Source organism: Brachyhypopomus gauderio, chromosome 14 (genome assembly GCF_052324685.1).
Source record: "Brachyhypopomus gauderio isolate BG-103 chromosome 14, BGAUD_0.2, whole genome shotgun sequence".
NCBI lineage: Eukaryota > Metazoa > Chordata > Actinopteri > Gymnotiformes > Hypopomidae > Brachyhypopomus > Brachyhypopomus gauderio.
In genome coordinates, this window is record NC_135224.1 from 9,354,895 (window position 1) to 9,372,863 (window position 17,969).

General features: G+C 43.0%; 2 long non-coding RNA genes across 2 annotated transcripts; one reads left to right on the forward strand and one right to left on the reverse strand.

Moving 5' to 3' along the window:
• The first annotated feature begins 343 nt into the window (after positions 1-343).
• LOC143474562 (uncharacterized) lies at positions 344-13,077 on the forward strand. The gene is made up of 4 exons (XR_013120812.1): positions 344-504; positions 1,369-1,455; positions 11,098-11,202; positions 12,792-13,077. It is a non-coding gene; the product is annotated as an uncharacterized LOC143474562 (long non-coding RNA).
• Positions 5,726-6,565, reverse strand: LOC143474955 (uncharacterized). Its single transcript, XR_013120890.1, has 3 exons — positions 6,524-6,565; positions 6,201-6,274; positions 5,726-5,987 (listed from the first exon to the last, which is right to left on the reverse strand). It is a non-coding gene; the product is annotated as an uncharacterized LOC143474955 (long non-coding RNA).
• Positions 13,078-17,969: the final 4,892 nt, after the last annotated feature.

Sequence of the window (17,969 nt, forward strand, 5' to 3'; positions counted from 1 at the left end):
TAATATATTTTTATACATTTTGGGATTTTGTCATGTAAAAAATCATAAAATATATATGTTTTCAGAGAGTGAACGAGAGCTTTCACTTCATGAACGAATCAGAGAGTGAACGAGAGCCCTCAGTACAGTGAACGAATCACTGAACGAATCACTGAGCATGCGCAGTTCTCTCGCAATGAATGTGTCCGCCTCCAGATTCTCAGATTCGCGGGTGATTCGGTGATTCACAGACCACACTGCAGTTCCCCTGCCGGCCTGCACGGTCGCTGCTGAGCTCAATTACTGAACTGAAATAAGAACGAATCAGCTGAGGAAGTGATTCGATTCAGTTCGTTCACTCAAATGTTTCGTTCATTTGAACGAATCGTTCGCGAACGACACAACACTAGTGGTCGGTGCCTCGTGAGCTTTTAGCTCGGGTTAGCTAAGTAGCTAGCTCCTAGTCGGCGCTGCTGTGAGGTTTTACAAGGATGGAATCGCAGGATATTGTCAGCAAATTGCTAGGTATGTTTATAATAAATAAGTGTTCAGCTATTAATAATTTGCTGACATTTGTGAACTAATTGTGATGTTTGGACTTTTTTAACTGGTGGTTAAATGATGCAGAAGTGGTGTAGGTACGTTGCACGTAGTACACGCGATGATGACAACAGTGGTGTGGTTGTGTGGTCATTGGCTCTCATTTTTATTTGAAACAAATCCAAAATGTTGCCAATCTGTAGGTTGCCAATCGGTGTTTCTCTTTTGAAACCAGCTCGCTTGACTCACCGTCATTGTGGCTTTGCCCCTCTGTATGATATTAGTGAACCGCCACTCCATAACCAATCAGTGAGCTCCAACTGCTGACCCCGCCCAAGATCTTTTTTTTTATTTATACATCTTTATTTCTCATTTTCCAGCACACATTTACAAAGGGTGAAATAATATGCAATTTTAGCCCAAGATCTTTTTAATGGACGTGCAAAATGTCTAGATTTGGCAAGTTACATGTCACGTGGTTAATATACTGCCACAATTTTACAATAGTCATCATCCTGCCCAATCCTAGTAGGTGCTATTATTAGCTTAGCTCAGCAAAATAAATATATATTAAAACCTCAGTTCATTGCAGATGCACTTTTGAAATAATAACAATGTTGCAGTAGGCAAATAGCACTGATTTGCACTGGTGGTAGTTGTTGTTTTTATTTTTTTAATTTATTAATATTTAAAAGTTGTTCTCTGCACTACTTTATGTAAAATAGTTTTTAAATATTTTTTGTGCAACACCTTTATATTGATTGCTTGTTATACTGTAATATTTAAGTCATTTGCTTTTTATTTGTTTCTTTAATACTGATACAATCAACCCAATGATTAATGATGCAGGGGGCACCATTCAAAATCTCGCCTAGGGCACCACATTGGTCAGGGCCGGCTCTGGAGCTTCTGGCAAACGCTGAGGACCTCCGTCAGGTAGAGTCTGCTTCTGTGCTGTTTGTTTCATCATTGATTATGATTGTGTAGTAGGCTACACTGTAACAACACACATGGTCTATTCAGCACTTAGACACGTTTTACAAACATAGAGGGTACGCCGAAGCATAATAAATCTTATTACATTCTGAGATCTATTTGGAAGGGATTTGCCAAACAAATATTGCAAACAGTTATTTTTAAAAAATCTATTGATTTACATAAAAATAGTCAATTTAAAGAATAGAATGAACATTTAATAAAGGATACATTAAAAGAAAGGATAAAGCCAAAGTTAAACTACAACTACTACAAGTAAAATAAAGTGCACAGTTTAAAAGTGAAAAACAACGTTTAAAAACAGGCGTGGCACAGCTGAGGGCCTGTAAGTCTTAAAGGCCTTACAAAAGAAGATCTTACGTTTGTTCTTGATAGTGTTTACATTGTCAAGGGATGACGATTGTAGAGCAGCCTGGCAGTTCTCTAGTTGCATGGTGGAGCCCAAACACCCTGCGGAGGAAACTCATTTCAGCTGCTTGTATCCACGGACCCATTCTTTCAGTCACTACCCAGAGCTCGTGACCCTACGTGAGAGTTGGAAAGTTGATTGACCACTAAGCTTCCCCCCTTTTGACTCAGCACTCTCTTCACCACAACAACCCGGTATGAAGTCCGCAACACTGCAGACGCGGCACCAATCTGCCTGTCAACCTCGATCCTTTCCTCACCCTTGAACTCGTCCACTTGGGGCAATAACTCACTCCCAGCCCAGATATGGCATTCCACCCTTTTCCGACTGAATACCTCGGTCTCAGTTGTAGAGGTGCTGATTTTCATACTGGCTGTTTCACACTTGGCAGCAAATTGATCCAGGGAGGACCACATCATCCAGAAATGCCAACAGGACCAAAACAGCCACAAAAAAACAGACAGATGGAATCCTGAGGCCATCAAACCGAACCCCATCCACAACTTGGTTATGCCAAGAAATTCTGTCCATAAAAGTTATGAACAGTATCACTGACGAAGGCCAGCCCTGACAGAGTCCAACCCCAACTGGGAAGCAGTCTGACTGGTGGGGATCTGAACCAAACTCCTGCTCCTGGATAGCCCATAGAAGCAGGCCCATTACCCCATACTCCCGGAGTGCAAAACCCCAGTGAGAAAACCCAGAGGGACACAGTGAAAAGGCATTTCCAGTTACACAAAACACATTTGGATGGGATGAGCAAACTTTCATACACCAAAGGGATGTAGGAAACCGTGGGCTTAAATACAGAAGCAAGATGAGTTAATGCAGTGGTTCCCAAACTTTTTCTGCCGTGCCCCCCTTTAGTAGATGAGAATATTTTTGCGCCCCCCCTACACCCCCCCCCCCCCCCCCCCCATATTGACTAGGGATGTGTTGAAAACTTACAAAAACAATAGGTTCACAACTTTGGTCAAACATGAAAAAAAATAACTGCAAGAAACATTTTAAATGGTTCAAGAATTCTAAATGTAATTTAAAATAAATAAGGAGATGAAATAAGAGAAACAGCAATACATATGCGGCTAGTTTGCAAGCGCAGACATCACGCAGAGCACAAAGCATGTAACGGCCAGAAATATGTGTACTGTCTCTTTAAGGGAGCGAGTTGAGCGTGCGTATGGAATATTGTTTTTTTAGCTTTCCGCCGTAGACCGAGTCAGACCACTGCTCTTTAATTTATTTCTGTAAGTAACGCATTAAATGAGCTTTGGACAACTCACCAGTTCATGTATGAACAGTGAAGTATTGCTGGAGCCCAGGTTTATTTTGGTCAACCAGCAAATAAACGGACTAAGTGGAATACCACCAGCGCGAGTATTAGGGTTGAACTAACTCCGAAAAGCAAGCAATACAAGCATATAATTAGAGTGAATAGATCTGTTTTTATGGATCGGTCACATTGTCCCCGATACCCGATCTAGAATTTTTTCAGATATTAATATCGGAATCGGTGCATCCCTAATATTGACACATGTGCACGTTTTACTTTCAAGCTCCGCGCCCCCCCTGCAATAGCTCCGCGCCCCACCTAGGGGGCGCGCCCCCCACTTTGGGAACCACTGAGTTAATGCAGTGTGTGTGTGTGTGTGTGTGTGTGTGTGTGTGTGTGTGTGTGTGTGTGTGTGTGTGTGTGTGTGTGTGTCAGTGTGCATCTATAGGGGCATATACAATTGTCAGCTGCATACTGGTGAAACAAGATTATATATTTTCTGCCAATTATGACCAATGGAATCTTTTACCTTTAAAGAGATGTCATCTTGGTGCCAGAGTAGCTTGTGAAATGTTCTGCCCTGCTAGACATACCCCAGTCAACTGGAAACACCATTGCCATGAAATGGAAGCACGTAGGGGCAATGAAGGCTCAGCCATGAAGCCATGAGCCAATGAAGGCTCAGCCATGAAGCTATGAGCCAATGAAGGCTCAGCCATGAAGACATAAGCCAATGAAGGCTCAGCCATGAAGCCATGAGCCAATGAGGGCTCAGCCATGAAGGCATGAGCCAATGAAGGCTCAGCCATGAAGCGGTGGATCATGTGAACTCACAGAGCAGGACACGAGTTGCATCACCCATTACGGAATTCCGACCTGCCTCTGGAAGCAACATCAGCAGAGCACCTGTGTGTTGGAAGCTTCATGGAACGGGCCAAGCAGCCACACACAGCGAGACCCACAACCTCCTAAGATGACCCCGTTCGATTCCAAGCACCGGCTAGAGCAGTGAAAGGCACGATTGCCCCTGGAGCGTGGAGCAGTGCAGATGGGTTCTCTGGAGTGACTGCTCAAGCCTCACTAGCTGGGTGACTGAAATTTTGTATTAACGCCCCATTGTTTTGGAACAGTGGGACGAACTGCTGTGGTAAGGGAGTGAGTCGTGAGTGGAAAGGCAGGCAGACAGATTCTTAAAATGAAAGAAAGAAAGAAAATATTGCTGAAGTCGGAATAGAGGGAACGGAAACAAAGGAGGTCCCTGAACAGGGCAGGAAACCTAACAGCAGAACCCACAGGAAACACTGGAGTTCCAGGTGCATGGGCCCCTGTATTCCTACCTCAACCTTGTTGGATCGCATGGAGATGAAGGTCTCACTGATGATCTCCTGATGGAGGGTGAGAAGAGCAAGATGGTGTCTAAGTAATGGCAGATCAACTCTGGAATTCCCAGACAACCGTGGGGGGGGGGGGGGGGGGCATTTTTATTTTGCACATTCATGAATATTCATACCTCAGTGCATTCCTTATGAAGATAAATATGTAGAAACGTGTCTAGGCAACCTTTATGGATTATTGGCATAACACAAAAAAAGGCACAATTTAATAGTTCAAAACATGTCTTTACGTTTTTCTTAAACATAGAGAACATGCAGACACTCCCCCACCTTCAAGCATTCACCCTACAGTCACATAACCTGCAGGTGAAGAGCAAGGCAGGGCATGGTGCAATCATGCTGGGTGACCTTTGGCCGAACGGACTCCTAACGCTCTTCAGCGATGGTGCTTGAAACCCATAGAGACACGGAGCGGCGACAAAAGCCATGCCTGCTGCCACGCGGCGTCCCCCCCCCCACCCCCGCCTCCTCCCCCCGCCTTCACTCTGACAGCCATGAAATGCTTCTGTCAGCCTGCTATACACTAGCCCGGGACGCCCAGACGAGCGGCACGACTTCACACTGGCCCTCCCGCTAGCCGTCCTCGCTACGCTGTTGTTGTCGCTTTAGCAACGGGGCATGACACGCAGCTCTGAACACACGCCACAGTTCCTCGGAATTCAAAGACGGTAGCGTAAAGTACGCCTGTTGCTGTTCTTTTCTCTGCGAGCCTTGAAAATAGGTTGCGATTTGTTTAGCTTCCAAAGCAAGGAGCCACTTAGCTACATTTAATGACAAAACCAGCATCAGGCTACAGTCAGTGCTTAAATATTCCATGCCATGATGGAATACTAATTGGACATAAATCTTTGCTTTCATGGGATGATTGTGGTTTAACGAGAACTGTAAACCTTTCCTGCACTGTTGTACAACTGACGGTGCACCTGTTTCACCATCACCTCTTTAACAGCACCTTTTGTTAACTAAATTACATATTTAGCTGCCAAACAGCCATTTGCTGATGTATTCTGCTTCAGTAAGGCTTTAGAAGTGCATGCAAGCCCCATTAGGAGTGGATGTGGTCACAGTTTTAGGATGAACACTGAAGGCGAGACGGGGGAAAGAGTCAAAAATCACCAGATCAGAAGGGTTGTGCTGCACGGACGCTCCACATCAGGGAGCAGTTGGGGAGGAGGCCGGGAGTCAAACGGAGCCACATCTGAGGAGAAGCTTTATGCAAGGCGGAGTGGTGGGGGTCTGACACCACCGCCAGGTCTGGAAGAGCAACTGGCCAGGGCGTAGATCACGGGAGGAGTGGAGGGAGGAGAGGTGGAGAAGGAGAAGCCATGAACTGCCTTCCCCATTCAGATATTACAGGGGACGGCAATTCATTCATTTTTATATCAGGATGATGGACCTGAGGAGAGTGGAGAGACGTTTTAATGGAGGCTGTTGCTTTGGAGACGCTCTGTGCACATGGAGAATCATTGAAAGGGCAATGAGAAGATCTCAAAAGATGTGTCCATTTAGAACAGAATAATTCAGTTCAGAGATAGAGGATTTAAAGAGTAACAAATTTTAAACCAAAGCAGATTTTCTCTTCATATAAGGACGAGACTAGTCAATATACCTGTATTTCTTCTGCCTGCTGAATGAGGTTGAAATCATTGTGCAGTAGAGATCAATACTGGAGCATCACAAATACTTAAGAAGACAAACGACAAAAGCAGACAGGGCGGGTAGCAGAAGGAAAACAGGAAAGGTTATGAAAAAGAGGGCGATGAAACACTTTGAAAGTTCACTCTGTGCTACTTAGGCGGAAAAGAAGGCAGTGAGCCACTTCAAGGCTAGACTTTTCCATTTCAATTTGTCTATAAGACTGACAGCTAATAACTCTTGAGCTGAGGCTTTATACACATATCAATGCGCACGCACACACACACACACACCCACCTTTCTCTTCAGTAATGGAGCTGGCCGATGCACACTCTAGACCATGTCTTTCTCTTGTGGCTTTTCATCGCAATTACCATCCCCCTGTTAATGCTAGTGACCATTTTCCACACCCACTCCCCACCCCCATCTCTCCTCCATCTCTCTTACATCTCTCCTCCATCTCCCCTCCATCTCTCCTCTATTTTCATGCTGCTGCTGCATTCTGGGTCTGGTCACCACATGGATCGTCTCTTTGACCCCAGGTTTACAGCCAGACGTGAGTCCAGCCAACATTGAAGGCTTCTCGCACCGCGTTCAGTCTGCTCAGGCATTTCAAGCAAAAACCCTGTTTAAATAGCCCTATCACATTTGCCAAGATCTTTATTATTTTTCCTTCCCAAATGGACAGTGGTGCTTCTGATAAGTATGTACTGTAAGTTCCTGCTACGGTCCTACGAAGAATTCACCTGTTTTAAATGAATCAAACAGATTTCATGGTGAACGATGAATTTGTCAGCCAGGATTTCAAGTCCTTATTGAAGTTACTTCTTAACTCTACATCCTAATTAGGATTAATTAAGCACCCGGAGGGAAAACTCACATATGGGCTGGGAGAGCACAGACCGACTCAGGGAGCAGACAGTGAAAGGGCGACGTGTGTTTAAGGTCTCGTAACGTGACGGGTCAAGACCATGTTGAGGCCAGCCATGCCAAATGGGATTCACTGCAAAACACAACTGGTAGTAGCTGCTGATACTACCTGTAAAACTTTATGAGACAGCATTTCCCACAGTGACCAGTGCCAACAGGACTAAACACATAGGATCACAGTATTAGGATGTCTGGCTCTGGGTTTATGAAGCGTTGCTCATAAACACAAAATACACATACGATGAGACACTGACGCTGGTGTCTCAATATCGCTTAGTCACCGAGGTGGCCTGTCTCATGCTGATTGGTGGCACAGCAGATTCGAGGGTCTCCTGGCTTTTGCCATCAGTCTGACATCGGGTCAAACAGCAGCAGAAGGCTTACTGGTCGTAAATTTGGATTATTACGTTCACCCCTTGTTCATGTCTGCTGGACTATGAGACTGTGGCAGTAAAGGAAGAAAGGAAGATTTTCCCCAGATCCATTTACACTTGTCATTCTTATTTACTCCAGCTGTGTGGCATCATTATTACCACTTACCTTTGGTAATATTAGGTGAAGGAGTTTTTCGAAGGAAGCAGTAAACGCTGGCACAATACGTTTTACGGCGGTTTTAAAAAAGAAGCTTTTGTTTTCCCCATGATTCTGCACTGCAGAACAGGACACGGCCTCTTATAGGAACAAGCTGTAGTTGAATAGGACAGAGGCTTCATTCAGCGCTGTTATCTTTTCTGGGGCTCGTCAGGAAAGGAGGGACATTGTCTATTAGAACAGGACCCAAGGTGTTGTTCCCTTTTGGGTGACTGAAAAGAACTCATTCTGGGTGTAGTAATCAGGCCAGGGGGACCACTGATTAGACCAAGTCTCATACAGTCCTCTGCGTCCAGCTTTCAAGAGAGCAAAAGGGGTGGAATGCCAACCAAGACAAACAGGGAAAAGCTCTGAGCGTAATGGTGCCTGGTGGGCAGGCTTGCCATAAGGGCAGTGTGTGAGAGAGTGAGCACATCTCCTGCTGACATGGAAAAGGGCACTTTAAACACACCAGTCACTATTAGTGCTTAGTTCAGATGCTTTGAATGTAAATCTGAACTTCACCTTTGACCTCAAAATCCCTTCATCACCACTTATCAAAAGTACAAGAAAATCCATCTTTGAGAAATGCTTCTAAATGCCCTTTTATGTTTAGACCTTTCTCTATAATCTGTGATAACTAGGGCACTATAGCAAGTTTACTCTGATATGACATTAGTATGACATCAGCATGACATCAGATCTGTGTACTATTCTATGATGTCAGCACCACTGTGCATAAGTGCTTTCTGAGGTCTTAGCTTTTATTTTCTCTGACAAGGCCAAAACCAGCTCATTTGCAGCCAGACAGGTGAAAAGTTAGCCTGCCATGCCTGAGCACTTCAGGATCTGTAGAACAGGGTTTCTCTGCGTTACATTTCATGTGCTGGTCCTGTTTTTGATTCTTTCCACTTGGTCCTCAGTAAAGCAAACAGTCTAGTGTCTAAAGAAAGAGAGGCTTGTTCTGGGGAGTGTGGGTGGCTAACGTCGACACACACACCCACTTCACTCCATCACAAAATATAAAAAAAACTATATATATTATAGTAATCATTTTGGGCCCCTGGTGCAATGTATAAACATATGAGGGAGAACATGTATGTATATGTGAATGTGTGGGTGGGGTTGCATGAAAGTGTTACAGCATAATTACAGCATAATAGAGACATGCTGTTACAGTATAATAAAGATATGGTGTTACACTGTAATTAAGACATAGTGTTACAGCATAATAGAGACATGCTGTTATAATAAAGATATGGTGTTACACTGTAATTAAGACATAGTGTTACAGCATAATAGAGACATGCTGTTACAGTATAATAAAGATATGGTGTTACACTGTAATTAAGACATAGTGTTACAGCATAATAGAGACATGCTGTTACAGCATAATAAAGACATGTTACAACATAATTACAGCATAATAAAAACATGGCGATACACTGTATTAAAGACATAGTATTACAGTATACCTGATGTTACAGTATAATAAATACATTGGGATAAAGCATAATAAAGATGTGGTGTTACAGCATAATTACAGCATAATAAAGACATAATAAAGCGTAATAAAAACATATTGTTCCAGCATAATAAGCTAAACAAAGTAGCAAATAAAGATGTGGGATTGGTTTTTCTTCAACTCCTTGCTCTGAGGAGAATGGGGGAAAGCATATGAACAGGGGCAGGAGAGGGGTCATGTTGACTGTCAAACCCCAGTTCATACTGGTCCACGGAATGTCATATCCCAGCTGATGCAGGGATTTGATTTGAAGTTAACACTGCACTTGTTTTAACCCTAGAAAAGGACAAAGGGCAAAGGACACAGTTAGGAAAACAGTACTTCTGTTAGCCATAGATCTTTAGAGCCGCATCGCTCATTGTGGGTTTAATCAATCACCTGCTTTTGCCATTCTTAGCACACACACACACACACACACACACACACACACAAAAACACTGTTGTTTGCATAGGCACAGTTACTTTCTCTTCTACACACCATGTGCATGCACACACATATATACACACACATACACACACGCACAGAGTAATTTCTCTCCTGAGACGTGACCTTTTTAAGTGGAATAGAAAACAAAGGCAGGGCTTATGCGCGCCCTCTTGTCCAAGTTTTACATGTGATTTATTGTGATAACAGCGAAGGTTCCAGTCTTGGCAGACTCCCTTTAGATTTCTACAACGACGATTTCTCCTCCGCTATTTGTTTTGGTCGTAAGCTAATAACAGGGCCTCTGACGAGGGTGCTTTGAATTTCCAGCTACTGAGAGCATTTATGTATTCAGCTATATTTTCAAATAGCACTGCTTTCTGTCATGTAAATCATTATTTTTAAGTGCCATTGTAAGGACTGAATCGTGTATATTAACTTTGGTTGTTATGGCATCCCAACAAAATTTTCCCTCAATTATCGCTGTTTTGTAAGAGATGAAAATGTAAAAACTGAAAAATGTATTTAGCGCTCCTTTTCCCACACTGGCTTGAGGTTAGCACACAAATTGGCCTTTACTGTGATACTTATATAAAAATTACAGTAGGCATCGAAATAAATATTAGAAACTCTAACAGATGAGTAGATAAGAGAGACAGACAGAGAGGGAGAGAGAGAAACAGAGAAAGAGAGAAAATGAAGAGAGACAGAGATGGAGATAGTGAGAGAAAGAGACACAGAGAGCGAGAGGGAGGGAGAGAGAGAAGTTCAGAATGTCTCATATCTCATATCTCATTTGCACTAGAAGAGACAGATGAGGAAGGAGAGAGTGATGGACTTAAGAAGGTTATTATACTGAGAGAAAAAAGAAAACTCAACGAGAAGAGGAAAAAATGTCTCATTTCTTCCTGACCAAACAGGCAGTGACTGGCTAGTTTGGTTTTTTTTATTCCAGTATTCCAGTAATGCAGTTTCAAACATGATTACTTACAAGCGTTTCAAACCTGACTCAAGCATGCTTTATCATCATGTGATCTCATTCAGAATGACCCATGTCAGGAAGGCAACAGGAAGGCAGAGCATAAACGATATTTATTTAATCATATACCACAAATGTATTTAACTAGTATTTACATGCAATTGTTAATCGCATATTAAATGTAGTATAAATACCAAAAATATAAAAAATGGATACTGATTATAGTAATTAGAACTTTACATAAAGTATATATAAGTTTAATCGCAGAAGCTGCTGGTTTTGTTAATTGTGATATAAAGGCTGTGCTGAGAGACGGTGAAGCCACCAGTCCACTGGTTGTGAGCACATTACGCCGGTTTGCCACGTAACAAATCATTGAAAACACAATTTCGACTGCACCGCTATACTGTCCTCACCATTCCCATGTTCTTACGACTCTTCAGAGTAGATTGTCATGAATCGGACTCACGTACATGAGGGAACCATGTGTCGCCAACCCAGGGGAGGGCCTTCATCGTGGTGGTGGAAGATCAGAGAGGATGATCAAGGTGGGGTTTTTTTTGTCCTTTCAAAACATTTATAAAAGCATCCAAACTGAACAGTAAAAAGGAAAAAAAGTAATTATAGCTGTTCTGTGCCCTTCTAAAATCGTACCACACAGTTCTAGAAACACATGGAAATGTCTAGAGAAGAGGGGGGGGGATGTTCAGCCCCAGAGCATTCTTAAGAGCAGAGAGGGTAGACGCTTGTCTTGATGGAAGACGAATAGACCAGAACAAACGCAGACGATGGTTCTGAAGTACACTGAGCTGTTGACGATGCCATTCGAAGTTTTGGAGCCAGACGGTGGTGAAGCACCAGACAGCTCAAGAATCTGGACTGGCGGTGCATACGCGATCCGTTGCATGTCTGATTTAGAATGAGCTCCGCTGTTAAACATTGACCTCATGCCTGATCACGTTTGTGGCTGGGCCTTGGGCGTGTCCTGTTTCTTTACTCCACGCTCCTAACTAGCGCCTACACGCACTTACTAACGCTCTCCTGAACACTCCGATGAATTATCATTACACCAGAATGAGATCAAAGCGTAATAATGATTCTGCAATGAGCACAGACTTGCTTGAAACAGACCAACAGCATTTACTTAAGGACAGAGAGCAAGAAGTTGCAAAATTACAACCCAATGCAATCTGACAACAGGCTTACCTGGACTGAAGATATTTTGTACACGTGTCATGTTGAATGGTTTGAGATTGCTAAGTTGTGAACATGTAGTTCAAGGTCTGAATGCCTTATTAGTCTGTTTGTGCTGTACTATGATCTAATTTGAAGCACAACCAAAACATATTTTTCATTTCTTCCCATGTAATGAATGCAGTAATTTTTATAGGTCTAGCTTATAATGCAAATATTACAACTGGGCTGTAAAACCCAGCCCCACCATTATGGCAGCACTAATAATACTGTAAGCAATTGAACAGGGTCCTTGGCATTGCCCCGAGCTCCTGCTCCTGGATGAATTAAGAAATGCGAGATGTGAATCATTAAAAATAAATCCAGCAGCACCACCCAGTGAGAAGGCAAGCACTATGGCCATGAACACAGGCATGAACCCTGACCCTGCCACCAGCTCCCACTGCTTCTCTGGGTCGAGTCCTGGACTTCAGCCAGTCCCTTGGAGGAGCCTTTTCTCTACCATTAACCCCCTCTTTCATCCCCGATGTAGGGAAAGAAACGCTTACCGACCTTTTGGGGATGACTTATGGAAAAGGAGAGGGGCTGAGTGGTTATTAGCCCCATTTTGCTAGTGGGTGGTGCCAGCCTCACAGCCTCACAAAGGCCGCCTTAAACCAAGAAAACCGGACAAGGCAGCAGAACGATTTACTGGTGTTACTGGGAGGCATTTTCCACTCCTGTGGGTACCAGCCCCAATTCTCTGCCTCTTTTGGTGAATTTTGCCTTGTTGTACAAAGTTTTTTCTGTTGTTGTTGTTGTTCATTTGTTTCCTGGCACCAGAGGCTGGCCTGACTACACACACACACACACACACACACACAAACAACACACATATTCTTCTCCAGTCCTCATGTTTTACATTGCTGCACACAAATGATTCTTGTGGATTTCTCTGTTTCAGAAAACCCACGGTGTAACCACACAATTACTTTACGAGTGAGCGGGAATGGGAAACACACTGCTGCGGGGCATTCTGTGGGGTCAGTGGAGCTGGAGATCGATGGACCAGGTTTACGACTGCAGGGTTTCTAGTGAGCGCGCTCCGTCGATCGCTAGGACATGTCAGTGGATTCCACTCGGCACCCACACTGTGCCCATATTTGTGGAAACACAATGTAGCACTCAAGTCAACATCCTGCCTCAGTTCTTTTATATTGTTTGCACTCTTTACAGTTAGCCCAGTGATATTCTGCCCTTCTGAGGTCAAAAGCAGCATAGCGGCAAGACCTAGTTTTTGTATATTGGAGTAAACACACATGTGGGAAATATACCGGATGTCTGAATCACTGACTGTAAAACAGCTGCCTGTTGAACTTTTAATACCGATGTGTAAAAACCCTGCTGGCCAGTCAGCAATGAATCATATGAGTGTTTCTTCTACAGAAAGCAAACCCTCAATCATAACGAACTCACTAATTATTTGGTGCTAATTGAGTTTCCACGGTTCACGTTTGACTCATACCCCACTACACTGTGACCGTATCCTACCTCTTATGAGTAGTCATCATGTGCTTCTATAGAAGTGAGCTGTTTGGGCCCTGTGTCTAGAGCTGGAATCTTCTCATTTTACATGGGAAAGTTTAGGGCCGTTTAATGCTCGCATATGGCTGAAAATAAGGGAAATATCTTCTGTGGTTGGTATAGTACAGTTGGCACTGGACCTATTGTTACAAACCTGTTCGTAATTGACAAGGTGGTTTACTAGGTCTGAAATATATCAGTAATGCAGCAGTTTCATGCAATAATTATAACTTGGAAATACTCACTATAAAAGCCTAATTAATGTTTGACCTGTCTGGATCCTGTATCGAGGTGCAGTAAAATCATACAGGAACACAATAACCCTGGGCTTTAAGAGGGTACAGTTTAAGAGTATACAGATGTTTCAGCTGTTCATAGCCCAGAGGGGGTCTCTCCAACTCAGGGCAACACCAGTGCCCAAATAGCTCACCATAGAGTCTCACCTACACATGCTCCGCACTTAAAAGATATAAAAATGTCTAAACATACAGGAACATGTGCACTGGCTGCCTAATAGCACACGCATGCACAATACCTTCAGTCATGTTCTCAGTGCAGACACCCCAAGGCTCACGCAAGTTTAATCTATCACAGGAAGCATTATTGGTCATTGTTGGTGTACGTGGTTCACACACATGGTGTTTCATGGAAACTCTTGAGAGAATAAAGCTGCCTATTGCTGTTTTATCTTGACAGGACACATGGGAATTCTCTAAATTCTCAGAATTCCTGGAATCTTCACTCATCCATGGGGCTCTGTCATCCCGGCAGGGTCTAGATAGAGCGTGAGGCTCCCAGGGCCTCCACAGAGAGGCGGCACAAACTGGTGACAGTACACCTTTCTTTAATATCATGGTCATGTTTGATGTTGCGTGGTTCTGCTCCAGGTGCAAAGTAACTGTAGCATGTTCCTGATCAGAAACACAGTGGCTCCAGTGAAGCGTGAGAGTTTTAGTGTGTTGGGATGCATCTTTGTTTACTGGTGATGTGTCGACATGGATGAATGCAAGTGGGTTCAAGTCTAGTCAGCGTTGGGCGATTCGTAATGTACAGGGGTGGCGTCCTAGCCGAACGGTGTCATGAGCTCATGGTGCAAAAGACCAGACAAGCACAATCCCAGTCTGCTTTCAATAAGGTGTATAGGTTTATTGTGAAGGCCACACTCGATTGTGTACGCAACAGGAAACTCTGACAAAATAGCCAATAATGGTCATCCCAATGAAAACACATCTGGTACAGAAAATTCTAAAACATGTCTGAAAGTGGCCTTTTACTTTATGTTCAAGCTCACCATAAGTAATGTATTGGGCTTGAAGGGAAAAAGGTCTCCTGGTTATGATTTAATAACCTCTGACACATTAGGTGTTAGTCTTTTTCATTATAGAACCACAGGCTCAGGGCAAATTCCTTTATTCAGGATTCAAAGGGATTCTTAGTAGGGCAAACATTAAACACCGTGAAAGAGGGACAGCTTTTTCATTCGCCATGGAACCAATATTTTAATTTTAATAATTTTCAGACCCCATTTCTTGAATGAATTCTTTGAAGCGTTGTAGAAAACGTTAGCTTTACAAGCTCACAAGCCATCAATGAATGTGCACTCCTGAGACCAGTGACGCTGAACATGTAAAATACCAAAACAACAGAGCTTTTTTTAAGAGGGGAAAATAAAGATCAGGTTCCTTGGTGAGTGCTTGTAACACAAAAAGCTAAATTAATTTATGAAATATAACATGAAATATTGCAATCTTTGCCACAGCTTGAAATATTGTTTTTGACAACTCTTCCACATATCCTGTACTCCATGGTTTTATTAGGGTGGGTTAAGGGATATGGTCATTTGAGGGGAAAGTCGATCTCATTAGGAGAACTGGAAAAAAGGTCTATTGAAGTTCACACTGAAACAGGATATTAAGTCATAATGGGATGGGAACTCCCATTTGTTGGGGCCATTACACTGTTGAGGAAATACACAAGAGATACAAAAATCACTGTAAATTGACATGGAAAAAAAGATGTTAACAGTAATAATAAACTGGCGAATGATATAAAGTTTCCATGTTGGTTAGTGTTGCTCTAGACTGTATTCCACTAGATTTCAGTATTTCCCTGAATGGTAAGTAAGGCCCTATCCAACTTGCAGCTTCAGAAAGATGTTTATTTATTGACTGATTTGTTTATTTGCTTTTTGACAGAAATGTGTTCCTTATGATGTTTTTAATTGTCCTGCATAAAAGTTGGGTTTTCATTTTCAGCCTTTGGTTTAGAAGAGTTCCCAGCGCTGACTGTCGTAAAATGATGGTGACTTCGGGCCAGGCGTTACAAGCTAAACTCTTATCATAACAATAAGATCATTGCTTGGATTCATTCAGACACAGGCGTTCCTCACCATCAAAACTTTATTTGACTTGATTCTACTGGGACAGTAAACATCATAGACACATGCATTTGCCTTATTGTTTCATTAAAGACGCAGGGCATTCAAATTCAAAATATCAGCAAAAAGTGGGCGTATCATTTCCCACTGGAATGTATAGCATCTCCTCCTGCTGCTGGGCTCTCTGGGAGCGATGCGATGTTTACGATGCTTTGGTCGACAGCGCGGATATTTTTCCTAATTAAAATGAAAATCTTTCTCCGTGTAATGGAAGGTTCAGCTAATTGGCTGTATAGATGAGATGCCTACCCACCACTCGGGCTAGGCGCGCTTTTGCCGGGAACTCTGGGTAAAGCGAAAAGCTTGCGGGCACATCTGGGGGAGGCCGGCGAAACGAAGTGGTAAGACCCAACGCCACTGGGGACGACAGCACAGCTACCCACAACAAAAGGAGACACTACTGGAGCTCGATTCTTGAGCTGAACAAAATAATGACTGGGAGGAGGCGGGGCCTGGAGAGGAAGAGCGCAGTTACCACGCCCACAATGCAACTTCAAAGCAGGGGGCATTTTTACGTTCCTGCCCGCTGACCTCTAATGTTTCCTCTTAATGTAATAAGAGGACAGAGATGCTGTCTGGTTTGAGCTGGTCTCCCAAATGCCCCACCGAGAAGCCACTGCCCTGCTGATGGATTTTTCATCTTACAGCAACCGAGGAATCAACACACTTCTCCTCATTGACAGAAGGTCCTGTAAGGTCACTCTCTCAACTTCCCCTGCTTGTTTGACTGCTTCTCGCACAGATCCTTAGAAGCGCAGAGGCTTTGTACGTGTGCACTGAGTTGCTGCCGTAGCTGTCCACTTCACAGTCACGTCCCCACTTTACTGCGTATTGTCATAAGCCTTGCTTGTGGTTTTTTGCTTGTGTTGTCTTACAGGTCCTTGGCGAGGAAGACGTAGCAGGAATGGCCCTGGTAGGAACAGCTTGACATCTTTGTGTGTGTGTGTATGTGAATGCAACACCACTGATTGCAGAACTCATAAACTATGCAAACAATTAGATCCATAGACTCGTTAAAGCTCCTTGGTTGCGTTTTCAGGAGTGCACAAAGCACATATGGAGAGTGTCATGATGTTATACGGCCTGTGGGGTGTCATTACTGAATCTGCTCCATAGTGGGCATGTTACTGTGGGCATGTTCTTAAAACAGAAGCAGCAGTAGTGATATACAGGTAAATTCACCTTAAAAACACGTTTGATTATTATCTGAGGGCAGACCAAAACAAGCAAAGGTATTGTCAAAACAAAAGTGAGAAAAAAATGGAACTCATCAAAAATTCCACGATTGCCTGACTCATAAACTTTAGCTTTTTCCATTTCACTTTGCAAAATTCCACCTTATTTATTCTGTTGATTAGTCTGTAAAATGAGTTAATACCTATGCATATGCTTGCTATGTTTGCTTTAAGAGGCCACTTATTGGAGCTATTAAGCAGTTAGATGTCATAAAGGTAGAAAAAGTGATGGAGAAATAGCCCCTATGTCCCAAATCACCCACTTATCAAAGCAATGTTGTTTGAGAGCTGTTAATCTAGTCATTTCATTTGCGTAATAATGGTCTGTTGGTCTACAGCAGTTGTGGAGGCAGCATTCTAAGAGGTTGCCAAGGTCAAGTTAGCAGTCAATACAGATGTTGTTTATGAGTGTTGCTTTTTGATGTTGACTTGTCTGGATTTTCCATGACCTCATTCCAAAGGTGATAAAACCAACATTATACCAATGATCTTTTTCAAGGTAAAGAACAAGTAGAGATCACCTTTGTAACCGTAGCAGCTCCTACTGTAAGATACTTCAGCTGGGAATTATAGTTTCAACCATGCATTTAATAAATTGTAGTTTGTTATATTTTGTAATCTTTCAAAATATAATACGCTAGCATTTATGATATGACATTACACATTTGAAGTCATGGAAGGCAAAAAAGTGATTTGTGAAATGACTCATAGGTGCAGGGCTACATATTGTTTTATTCCATGCTAAAAGTTGAGCCTGTGTAACTGTCTACTTCCTATCAGACTAATGATCCCCCCCCCCCCCCCACACACACACACACTCAGGGTTGTAGATCTGATTTGCGTCTCACACACTCAGTGTACAGTTGTCAAGGAGCAAAGTAAGGTG